The sequence below is a fragment of the Mus caroli genome, unplaced genomic scaffold (assembly GCF_978045245.1).
Source record: "Mus caroli unplaced genomic scaffold, Mus_caroli_1 scaffold_5, whole genome shotgun sequence".
Classification (NCBI taxonomy): Eukaryota; Metazoa; Chordata; class Mammalia; order Rodentia; family Muridae; genus Mus; species Mus caroli.
Window position 1 is genome coordinate 108,328,450 of NW_028227260.1, and position 13,315 is coordinate 108,341,764.

At 41.2% G+C, this 13,315-nt stretch overlaps 1 pseudogene; it reads left to right on the plus strand.

The window, feature by feature from the left end:
- Window positions 1-1,993: 1,993 nt before the first annotated feature.
- On the plus strand, window positions 1,994-2,464 carry LOC110287306 (interferon-induced transmembrane protein 2 pseudogene; annotated as a pseudogene).
- The last annotated feature ends 10,851 nt before the right edge of the window (window positions 2,465-13,315 follow it).

Here is a 13,315-nt window from a genome sequence, read left to right on the forward strand (position 1 = left end):
CACAGTCACAATCGAAAGCTAAAATCAATCTCCAACCATCCAATGTCTGGGATCCAACTCACGATCTTCTGGGCTCCTCCAAGGGCTTGGGTCACTTCTCCAGCCATGCCCTTTGTAGCACACACATCATCCTCTAGGCTCCAGATGCCTGTGCACCACTGATGCTGCTCTTGGTGGTCATCTCATGGTACTGGCATTTCCAAAACACAGCACGACCCCTTCAGTCCTGGGAGGTCAATTGCAACTGAGGCTGCACCTTCCACCAATGGCCTTCCATGGCCTTTCACAGTGCCGAGCCTCAGCTGCTCTGTGTGACCCCTTCATGCCTTCAAAACCAGTACCACCTGGGTAACTCTTACACATTATTAAGTCCATCCACAGCACAAGGTACAACTTGGCTATCTCTGGAACACAGCCTCTGTGCTCTCAGAAAACACTTCCCAGAAGATGTTACCTCAGTGATGCTGGTCTCTTCTTAATCACCACTAATTTCTTAGTTCCAGCTAACCAGCATCAATAGTCCCAGTAATGCAAAGGTTTTACTTTAGTAGTTCTGGCATCTTGTTAATCACAGCTGATTCTTCAGCTCCAGCTAATGAGAACCACAGAATCTTCACAATCCAAAATAGCAATGGCCCTGAAAAGAGTCTTTAATTTTCCCTCTGAAATTTCACAAGCCAGGCCTCCATTTTTCTGCACTGTTCTTAACATTATCTTCCAAGCTCCTACACAACATCTCACAGAGTTCTTAACAGCAAATGGATCTTCTGGCCCAAAGTTCCAAAGTCCTTCCACAGTCCTCCCCAAAACATGGTCAGGTTGTCACAGGAATACCCCACTATGTTGGTACCAATTTGTCTTAGTTAGGGTTTCTATTCTTGCACAAACATCATGACCAAGAAGCAAGTTGGGGAGGAAAGGGTTTATTCGGCTTACATGGCTTACATTTCCATACTGCTGTTCATCACAAAGGAAGTCAGGACTGGAACTCCATCAGCTCAGAAAGCAGGAGCTGATGCAGAGGCCATGGAGGGATGTTCATTACTGGCTTGCTTCCCCTGGCTTGCTCAGCCTGCTCTCTTATAGAACCGAGACTACCAGTTTAGGGATGGTCCACCCACAAGGGGCCTTTCCCTCTTGATCACTAATTGAGAAAATGCCTTACAGTTGGATCTCATGGAGGAATTTCCTTGACTGAAGCTCCTTTCTCTGTGATAACTCCGGCTGTGTCAAGTTGACACAAAACTAGCTAGTACACTCTTCTTATGTTTATAGGACTGAAATGGATTATATTTTGCTTTTTTTATTCTATACAACCTTCATTAAAATTTCCATTGCTGTTTAAAAAGTAATAAATAGTAAGATTCAAATATATCATATACCTTCTGTATATACATAAGCATGGATCTAAAGGCTACTTAGAGGTCTTCAAATTCACCCTTCTGTGCAGAAGGCAGCTGTAGAACTAAAAAGTATACTCAGGCAGGCAGATCACCTTTTTCCAAGGGTGTAGGGTGAAATTGCCAGTAGTATTGTACTAGCAAGAACAAAATTTAAAAGAAGATTTAACTATTTATTTCATGTTTGTGTGTGTGCTTTAAGTAGATGCATGTGTATCGTATGCATGCAGGTGTCTTTGGAAGCCAGAAAACCCCTTAGAACCAGATCCCTTAGAACTGGAGTTTCAGATGGTTGTGAACCATGTGGGTGCTAGGAATTAAACCAGGGTCCTCTGAAAGAGCAGCAAATTCTCTTAACCACTCTCCAGTACATACTGGTAGACTTTTAAAAAAGTGATCACAACGAAGTAAATTACCAGGTGTGGGATGGTTCTAGAAGCATCAAAAATTTACTAAAATTTTCAATTTTATCAGTTCCTACAGTTCAAAAGCTCCTCCATAATGTGGGAAATCCCTAAGAATTAAGATACAGAAAATAGGCGGGTCTACAGAACCAGGATAGCAGCAGCCATCCTTCAGATGGGGCAATTGTTCCAGAGTCAGTACTATGAGCCACAATTCTCAAGCCTTCTTGCCCACCAGTGCCGGACTTCCTCCAAGCTATGAGACAATCAAAGAGGAGTACGGGGTGGCTGAGCTGGGGGAACCCAACAACTCAGCTGCTGTGAGGACCACCGTGATCAACATGCCCAGAGAGGTGTCGGTGCCTGACCATGTGGTCTGGTCCCTGTTCAATACACTCTTCTTCAACGCCTGCTGCCTGGGCTTCATTGCCTATGCCTACTCTGTGAAGTCTAGGGACAGGAAGATGGTGGGTAATGTGATTGGAGCCTATGCCTCCACTGCCAAGTGCCTGAATATCAGCTCCCTGATCTTCAGCATCCTTATGGTCATTATCTGCATCATTATTTTCTCTACCACCTCTGTGGTAGTCTTTCAGTCGTTTGCACAAAGAACACCCCATTCTGGATTCTAGCTGCTCTGTGCTCCACGGTCCACATCTGTCCCGCTCCCCACCCCGCCTCCAGGCTCAAGCCTCGACCCTTTACCCTAAGCGTATGCAAATGTTACCTTCACATATCTGTCCACAGTGGTTTCAATAAAGTGCACGTGGTGGCAACTCTGAAAAAAAAAAGATACAGAAAATAAAAGGAAATCAAAAGAAACAAGCGCCGTAAAAGTATCAGCTAACTATCTTCCTTAGTGTTACCTATGTACAATTCACAATTACTCCTGTACTGTGCAACATGGGCCCATGATCATGAAATCCACTGGTTTTATCATGTTCTCTATTATCCTGAAGCAGCTGGACTTATAGAAAGAATAAATGGCTTCTGTAGACACACTTGCAGTACCAATTAGGTGGCAGCAGAATGGAGGGCAGGGGCAGAGTTCTTCAGAATGCAGTATATGCTTTGAATCCATGTCCAATATATGATACAGTTTCTCTAACAGGCAGGATCCACAGGTCCAGGAATCATGTTATAGAAAGAGAATGGTTCCACTCACTATCACAAAACCTAAGTTTTGCTAGCCTAGAAGTTTTGGTTCCAGAAGGGTGAGTGTTCCTACCAGGAATCACAACAAACATTCCATTGAAGTGGAAGCTCAGACTTCCGCCTGGTCATTTTGGACGTCTAATGTCCTTAAACCAACAGGCTAAGAAAGGAATAACAGTGTTAGGAGGGTCGATTACCATGGGGAAATTGAATTGCATCTCAACATGGAGGTAAGAAGTTTTATGTCTAGATGCAGAAGATCCTTTAGAGTGCCTCTTAATACTATCATGTCCTGTGATTAAAGTCAATGTGAACAACAGCCTATTCCAAGCAAGATGACAAAGGGCACAGATCCATCAGGAATGAAGGTATGGGTCATTCCTCCAGGAAAAGAGTCAAGCCCTGCTGAGAGTGGAAGAAATACAGAGTGGGTATGAGAGGAAGGTAGTAATAAATACCATCTAAGGCCATGTAACCAGTTGCAGAAATGAAGATTACAAGTGACATGAGTGCTTCTGTTTTTATTTTGTTAAGAATGTATTTGGGGCCATCACTGGAAAGAGAGGCCCATTGGACACACAAACTTTATATGCCCCAGCACAGGGGAACGCCAGGGCCAAAAAAAAAAAAAAATGGTAATGGGTGGGTAGGGAAATGGGGGAGAGGGGGGAGGGTATGGGGGACTTTTGGGATAGCATTGGAAATGTAATTGAGGAAAATACGTAATAAAATATATTTTTTAAAAAAAGAATGTATTTGGAGCTGGGTAGGTAGCTTAGCGGTTAAGAGCACTAACTACTCTTCGAGAGGTCCTGAGTTCAACTGTAATGAGATCCAATGCCCTCTTCTGGTGTGTCTGAAGATAGATAGCAATAGCATATATATACACAAATAAATACATATTTTTAAAAGAATGCATTTGTATAGATACCTGTGTTTTCTTTATCAATAGTTACCATACTTAAGTTTGAGAATACTAAAAGAATGTTTCCCAAGGAACATTGACCTATTCTAAATTTACCATACCTTTGCAGTTGTTCAAGGGACAGTTATATCATTTAGTTGTATTTATGACCTGGTTAGTATTTTCATTTGTACATGAGATATGATTTGTGTCAAGTTAACAAGAGGTGGTTTGTTATGGCTATTCTCTGTCAATTTGACTATATTTGGAATGAATTACAATCAAGAAGTGGAGAGCATTCCTGTGACCCAGATATATATTTGAACAGAGATACAAATAGGTCTATATTTAATCACTCTGCACAGCACTCAACTCTAAATGGATCAAAGACCTCAACATCAAACCAGATAGACTAAACCTGATAGAATAAAGAGTGGGGAAATTACTTTGAACTCATTGTCATAAGAGAAGGCTTTCTGAACAGAACGCCTTTAACAGGCACTAAGATCAACAATTACATGAGACCTCATGAAACTAAGAAACTTCTGTATGGCAAAGAATACCATTATTCAGACAAAGTTGTAGCCAGCCTACAAAATGGGAAAAGATTTTTTTACCAATTCCATAACTGATAGAGGGCTAATATCCAATATAAATAAAGAACTCAAACAAGTAGATATAAAGAAAACACATAACAGGGGCTGGAGAGATGGCTCAGTGGTTAAGAGCACTGGCTGTTCTTCCAGGGGTCCTGAGTTCAATTTCTTGCAACCACAGGATGTATGGCTGCAAATATATATGCATCAGAGCACTCATGTGGGTTAAAAGGTGGTCCATGTCCTGCCCAGGGCTCAAGCCTCTGGGCAAGGTAGGACATGGGAAGTTCTAAATGTGCGCACTCCACAGGTGCCAGGCAGGCATTGGGCTGGAAGAAGTTGCAGGACCCTGCTCCAGGGGTGGAGAAGCTCAGTGTGAGATCCCCGCGGAACTGCCAGAGTTAGCTCGGGAGTTTCAGCCCACACAAAGACCCAAGATGTCAGATTCTTACTCTTGGACATCCCAGATACCGCTGGATGCCATGGAAGAGCTGAGAAGGAGAATGGAATGGGAACCCTAAGGCTGGCGTTGAAGGTGTTGAAGGAAAAAGAGGGTGAGGAGAGCTCTGGCTTGGTCCTTCGAGGATGAGAGAGTCCTTGGCTTGCTCGGGCAGCTTGGCTTGGTAGAGTCAGTGGCTAGGAGTGCAGAGAGGCCTCCTGCAGGAGATTAGAGAAAGACCTGCTTCATTGTTCCTCACGAAGGGTCCTAATGAGAAGAGACTGTCCATGATTTTAAGGCATTTATTTTCATGGTGGAGAGTTGTGATGAGTGAAACCATGCCCCACTTTCTCAGAATGGGCCCGAGGTTAAAAACCTTTTGCAGGGAGGAGTGTCTGGGAAGGGGAGCTTAGTTGGCTAAGCCCTTCAGACCTTTAGGTGTCTCATTAAAATGGAGATCTGTCTTGAGACTACGTGATCTGTGATCACATCCTCTACCTGTAGAGGGGCTTGGGGCATTGCACTACATGACTGATGGCCACAGAATTATGGATATCTGAGGCCTTGTGTCAGGAGCTTGGTGTCTAGGAGGGTGGCAAATGTCTATCGTCCCTTGCAGAGTTATCTACTGGGTCTCCAGGGCTTTAAACCTAGCTCAACCAGAAACTAGGCTGCCTTTCATGGTGCCACACACTCACACACTAAATAAATTTTTTTAAAAAAGAAAAGAAATAACCTAATTTAAAACTGTGCTAAATATTGAATCAGAGAATTTTCAAATGATTAAACTCAAAGGGCTGAGAAACATTTAAAGGATGTTCATCATCCTTTGTCACTAAAAATGCAAATTAAAATTGAGATTTCATCTTACACCAGTCAGAATGTCTAAGAAGATGTTGTTGAGAAAGTGGAGTAAAGGGAACACTGATCCATTGCTGGTGGAAGTGTCAACTTGTAAATCCACTATGGAAATCAGTGTGGTGGTTCCTCAGGAAGATGGGAATTGATCTCCCTCAAGATCCAGCTATACCACTCTTGGGCATATCTCCAAAGGATGATTCATCTTATCACCAAGACTCTTGCTCAACTATGTTCATTGCTGCTCTATTCATAGTAGTCAGGAATTGGAAACTAGAAAAAAATCATCCTGAGTGAGATAACCCAGACCCAGAAACATAAATATGGTTATGTATTCACTTATATGTGGATATTAGCTGTTATATCAGTGATAACCAAATTTACTGACTGGTTTTGTTTTGTGCATCAACTTGACACAAACTAGAATTATCAGAGAGGAAGGATCCTCAGTTGAGGAAATACCTCTATGAGATCCACCTGTAAGGCATTTTCTTAATTAGTGATCAAGGGTGGATGGGCCCATTGTGGGTGATGCTATCCCTGGCCTAGTGGTCCTAGGTTCTATAAGAAAGCAGGTTGAATAAGCCATGTGAAGCAAGCCAGTAAACAGCATTCCTCCAAGGCTTCTGTGTCAGCTCCTGCCTCCAATTCTGGTCGTGACCTTACTTTCTTCAATAATGAACAGCAATGTGGAAGTGTAAGCCAAGTAAATCCTTTCCTCCCCAGCTTCCTTTTTCAGTCATGGTGGATTTTTGCAGCAATAAAAACTGTAACTAAGACACCAAACTATGGGCTGTAGAGATGGCTCGGCAGTTAAGAGCACTGGCTGCTCTTCCAGAGGTCCTGAGTTCAATTCCTAGCAACCACATGGTGGTTCAAAACCACCTTCTGATGATCTGATACCCTCTTCTGGTGTGTCTGAAGAGGGTGACAGTGTCCTCACATACGTAAAATAAATATCTTTTAAAAAGACACCAAGCTGGGCATGGTGGCACACGCCTTTAATCCCAGCACTTGGGAGGCAGAGGCAGGCGAATTTCTGAGTTCAAGGCCAGCCTGGTCTACAGAGTTCCAGGACAGCCAAGGCTACACAGAGAAACCCTGTATCGAAAAACCAGAAAAAAAAAAAAAAAAGACAACAAACTACAATCTGCAGAACCACAAAGGTAAGGAACTAGGGGGAATAGATTTGTCTGTCTCCTTAAGAAAAGGAAATAGAATACATAGTTATGGATGGATGGTTGGGGGTGGGGTGGCTGAAGCCAGAGAATCAAGTAGGGAGAGGTAAGGGAGAGGGAAAGGAGGGAAGAAATTTGGGGATAAAAAGCTAAAATTAAGGGCCATTTGAGGGATCTTTGGAAATCTAATACAATTGAAACTTCCTAAAATATACACATAAATGAAGGTGATCTAGATCAAGTTGTCAGATAATGGGAGAGACCAAATGCTAACTGAATATCTTTTGTCTCCATATAAAGATTCTAGTCCTGAGATTGGGTTATAACTAATTGAGTTGTTGTCCAAAGGAAAACTAAGTAACTCAAGCTGTTGCCAAGACTATAGGTTTCTCTCCACACACTGATGGCAAAACCCCACTGCACATACACTTACACAACTCACTGAACTTGGAAAATTTGATCTGATAGTACATAGAGCCTTCACTGATATGGACTAGTGCTTTTGGTACAGGAAGGTAGTGTCTGTGCTACCAAAAGAGAAATTTAAACACCAAGCCAGCCACGAACCGTTTGATGTCCTGGTGTCCTGCATACAAAATGTGATAGGGAGGTGGTGCACAAAGCTGGTGAGAGTATCCAACCAATATCTGATTTGATTTAAAGCACACCTTATAAGATGGAACCCATACCCAATTCTGTTCTGGTGACCAAGAACCTGAGATTAGATAGCCCAGTACCAAGGGTAAAGCCAAACACTACTGTCCTACAAGAACATAGCAATAAAATGACTCCTAATGACATTCTGCCATACCCTTAGATCAGTTCCTTGCTCAGTCATCAGAGAAGTTTCCTCCTGCAGCAGATGGGAACAAATTCAGAGGCCCAGAGCCAGGCATTCTGCAGAGAGTGAAGAGACCTTGGAACACTCAGCCCTAACTAAATGAGTTGTCTCCATCAAATCCCTCCCTTCAGAGCTCAGGGAAGCCTGTGGAAGAGGAGACAGAGTGTAAGAGCCAGAGGATAAGAAGGACACCAAGAACACGAGGCCCTCTAAACCAGCATGTCCGATGCACATGTTCACGCAGAGACTGAAGAAGAGTTCACAGGGTCTCCATGGGTCTCAATGGGTTGGCACCACGTGAGGCCCTAGCACTGAAACGTGTGCACATGTCCCCATCCCTACACCAGAAGATATCTCCAATTAATAACTCCTTGCAGGTGAAACTTTACTTTTCTCTAAGCGGGGGTCTCACTGGGGAAACAAACAACTCTTAAGGGTAAGTTACATGCCCACCAGTAGATGGCCAACAACAGAAAATGAATTCAGTGACATCATTGGGGGTTTCTTGTCTCATGTCATGTCAAGGCTTTTTAAAAATCTTACTTTTAATTTTAAAATTAAAATTTGCTGCTCCAAAAATTGAATGTATAGGACAGAGCATAGTTCACAGTTCAATGCTGCTGCGTGTTTCACAGTGTGTGTGTGTGGGGGGGGGGCGGGGGACGGACCTGGCAGGTAAGGGAACTGAGGTGGGGTCCTACCTGATTGTTCTGGTGCTGGCAGGCCTCCAGCAATGGACCTGGGGGAACAAGGCACAGATCATTGCTGCTAAATGTACACCAGGGGGACCCAAGCTCTGGCTAATACTGCTTCAACAAATTTTGACGTAACTCTAAGAGTAAATTTTTTTGAAATTGTAACATTCGTTACATACTCATTGAACTCCAAGCATTTTATTAAATGAAGGAAATTAGTATTAGTCAGAGAGAACCCACATACAGCTTGTGGTTTATAAAAGAGAGATTAACATTAATATTAAGCAAAACAGCAATATCCTTAACTAAAATCAGTCAGGGATTAAAAATTTAAGACTCTACAAATAGAGGCAATAATAAAAAAGATATATGCTTACATTATTACTGTGGCTGCACCAAATCTCTACAACTCAGAGAAATTTTAATTTAGGATGCTTATCCATAGTCTGAGAATGACAGTTACTGAGTATCTAGACAAATTTACTATAACAAATCAGGAAGTGAGTTTGACACAACATTCAGGAATATGTTGGCCAGATTTAACTAATATAATAACAGCATAATAAGCTAAATCTAAATTTTGAGTAAACAATGGATAACTTGGTTTGCATATGTCAAATATTATTCATATTTTATCTGAAACACAAACTTAATTGGACATGCTGCCTATTTTCTAGCAACAAAAATCAGGGAAAAATAGGATAAATTGTCTGAGCAGACTAAATACGTTTTGCCTACCATAACCCAATTTCTTCAGGCTTAACCTGGCATAATCCTAGCTCCAGGAAAGACAGCCTTCTAACAGTGTGATTCTATTCCCCGAACCATAGGTAACTGAATCAAAAGCAGACACCTGACCCCTAAGAGCCCACTAATCAATAAGGCTTCAGATTTAGCTTTTTAGAAGTTCAGTAAGAGACACAGAGATTCAGGAAAAACAGCTAGGTAAATATGTTTCATATTGTCAACTAGGATATAAAAATCAACTAGAAGACAAACTTTCAAGCACATCCATGAGGAAGTTTCTAGATTGAGTTAACTGAGATGAGAAAGCCCACCACAAATGTGGCTGTTACCATGCCATGGGCTGAACTGATGGAAATGGAGAGAGCAATCCGAGTTGCTGCATTCATTTCTCACTGATTCCAGACTAATAAGGATGCTATGTGACCAGCAGTCTTCCACTTCAATCTCCAAGTCTTCCCTGTCAAACCCTTTCTACTTTAAATTGCTTTTGGCAGATGTAGTTGTTTGGATAAGAATGGCCCCCAGTGGCTTATCTATTTGAATGCTCAGTCATCAAGGAGTGGAAATCTTTGACAGGATTTGGAGATATGGCCTTGTTGGAGATACTATCTCTGGGGGGTGGGCTTTGAGCTTTCAAGATCCCATGCCAGGCTCAGGTTCTCTCTCTGCCTTTCTGTTGTATTTTTAATAAATCCTCCATTCTTGAGCCAGTTTGAATCAGTTTCTACTCTTTACCTCCCCCACTCATTGACTGAAACAGTGTACCACATGACTTCACATTAGTTACTTGAAGCCTAAAGAAATAAGGGTTTATTTTGGTTCACAATTCCAAGGAATATAGTCCATCATTGCAAGAGAGGCATGCACTGGGAGTGGATTGGTTGTTCGACCCTATCACAGAGATAATGGGGAAATGCCAGTGCTTCTTAAGTTTTGTCCTTTCCCCCCTTTTATGTAGTGAGGGCTCCTAGTAAATGGGATATATCCACCCACATTCAGAGTGAGTCTTATCTCCTTAGTAACACCTTTCTGGAATCTTTACACACATGTCTGAAGGTGTTTCCTAGGTGATTCTAGATCTAGTCATCATTTATATCAAAAAGATAATGACAAATGTGTTTCATCTCAAGTGACTCTCATATAGTGACATGACATATACATAGCTGTATTAGAAAAGACATAGAATTACTTCTGAACAGAGTGACAAAGATTTCCATGATTGAAATTAGGAATTGAAAGTATATATGTACCACACACTTACCATCTCTGTCATCAAAGTAGAAATTGAAATATATATGTATATTATGCATATTTAAGATATAGAGAGAATTATGAAGGTCATTGTGTGACTACATTATGGAAATATGTGTTAACTCAAAGACCCCCAATAAACACTATCTCATTACCTATGACAACAGCAGCTTGCTCAGGAGCTTTGTCTAATCCTATCTATCCTTTAAATATGTAATCCTTAGATCACTAATAGAAATAAACATGAATCAATTATTTTCCTGGAACGCTTTCATGCAGATTATGCTGGTATTTAAACAATTTGTGGAAAATATGTCACCACTATAAATAGGTTCTCTATACATTTAAAATCATGAATATTGTTTAAGACCAGTGCCCCAAAGCCTACTGAGGAAATTTCCATACATTCTTGAAACAAACAGTAGTTTAAACCCAATCAGAGATGGACTTTTCTCACTAAATTATAGTAATAAGTAATAATCAATTTTTATCAGGGAATGATAGTATACAACTGTAACCCAAGCATTTGGAAGGCAGAAGTAGGCAGTGTCAGATCACAGATCCTATCTCTGTAGAGATTAGCAATGTCTTATAACCTATCTACTACTTTCCCTAAACTACTAAACTCCTGTCAGAACCAATGTCGAGTAGGGTAAGAAGATTACTTTCTGAATTTTGATTTTATATCTTATTTAGTATTTTCACTAAACTGCTTAACTCAGAGTTGTCTCTCTTTAAAATTTTAAACATATTTTTAAATAATGATTTCCTTTGTCCGTGGGTTGCTGTTGGATCTCCTATCCACCTCCCCCAAGGCTGAAAGTGCCCAGTCTTACTAAAGGATCTTTCATCTGAAATTGCCTCAGAGCATCTCTTTATGGAACCTAGGAAGAAACTTTATTATTAAAAACTTATTGCCAGGCATAATAGTGCACAAGTTTAGTCCCAGCACCCATAAGGCAGAAGTATGCAAAACTCTATGAGTTCCAAGCCAGCCTGGTCTACACAGTGAGTTCCCAGAAAGCCAAAGCTACAAAGTGAGACCCTGTCTTGAAAAAACAAAAACAAACAGGAAGGGAAAAAAGAATAAAGACAAGAAAATGAAAATTTATTGATTAAGTCTAGCCTATGCTACCTAGCTAGATCTTGTCTCAAAAATCATAAACAACCAATGCAGAAAAAAAACCCAAAAACCAAAACAATAAATAATAGCAGTCAGATAAGGCGCACAGCCATGTGATACCATAACTATAGAGGCAGAAGCAAGATGATTGCTATGAGTTCAAGCTAGTCTGGACTACACAGTAAGATGTAGTCTCAAACTAACAATGACAGTGAACTTGGATATCAATATGGTTCTTTACAGACTATCAAAGAGTGAAGCAGAGGGGGTGCAGACAGCCCAGAGGTTAAGAGTATTTGTTGCTTATGCAGAGAAACCGAGTTCAGGTCCCAGCACCCACATGGTGGCTCACAATTACTTGTAACTAATTCCAGAGGATCTGACATCCTCCTCTGGATGCAATGGACTCCTTCATGCACCAGGTGCACATGCATACTTCAGAAACTCACATAAAACAATTAATAAATAAAATTTAAAAAAAGAAACAGTATCCACACTTTGGTCTTCCTTCTTGAATTTCATGTGTTTTGCAAATTGTATCTTGGGTATTCTAAGTTTCTGGACTAATCCCTCCTTGGAATGGGGAACAAAATACCCATGTAAGGAGTTACAGAGACAAAGTTTGGAGCTGAGACAGAAGGAAGGACTATGCAGAGACTGCCCCGTCCAGGGATCCATCTCATAAACAGCCACCAAACACAGACACTATTGCATATGCCAGCAAGATTTTGCTGACATGACCCTGATATAGCTGTCTCTTGTGAGACTATGCCAGTGCCTGGCAAAAACAGAAGTGACTGCTCACAGTCATCTATTGGATGGAACACGGGGTCCCCAATGAAGGAGCTAGAGAAAATACCCAAGTAGCTGAAGGGGTCTACAACTCTATAGGTGGAATAACAATACGAACTAACCAGTACCTCCTGAGCTCATATCTCTAGCTGCATATGTAGCAGAGGATGGCCTAGCCAGCCATCAATGGGAGGAGAGGCCCTTCGTCTTGCAAAGATAATATATGTCCTAGTACAGGAGAATGCTAGGGCCAGGAAGTGGGAGTGGGTGGGTTGGGAAGCAGGGCAGGGGGAGGGTATAGGGGACTTTCGGGGTAGCATTTGAATTGTAAATGAAGAAAATATCTAATAAAAATGTTAAAAAAAGAAAAAGAAAAAGAAACAGGGTTGGGGGTCATAACTTAAGTGGTCGACTACTTGCCTAGTCTAGGCTAGATTCCAGGCACCTCACAAACTGGATGCAGTAGTACATGTGTATAATCCCACCCACCACTCAGGAGATAAAGGCAGGAGGACCAGAAGCTCAAAGTCATCTTCAACTATATATTGAGTTTGAGGCCAGCCTATGATGCATGAGACCCTGTGTAAATAAATAAATAAATAAATACATGCATATACACACATACATAAATACATACAGGAGTAAGCAAGTAAGTAGAGAAATAAATGAACAAATGAATAACTGTCAAAAGTAAACATAAAATTAAAAATTAAACACAAAATACCACCTGAAATTCCCATCACTAGAGTAGATAAATCAGAGCTTTTATCAAGAGTTCTGTATTTTAGGGAACACCTAGTTTTTTATGGACTAAGAAATAATGAGGGTAGGCATTCCTGAAAGAGATATAGAACCTAGTGATCTAGTGTTTAAAGAGAAAAGAAGAAAACTAAACTGCTGTCTGACAACATACACATAAATGGCCCACAGAA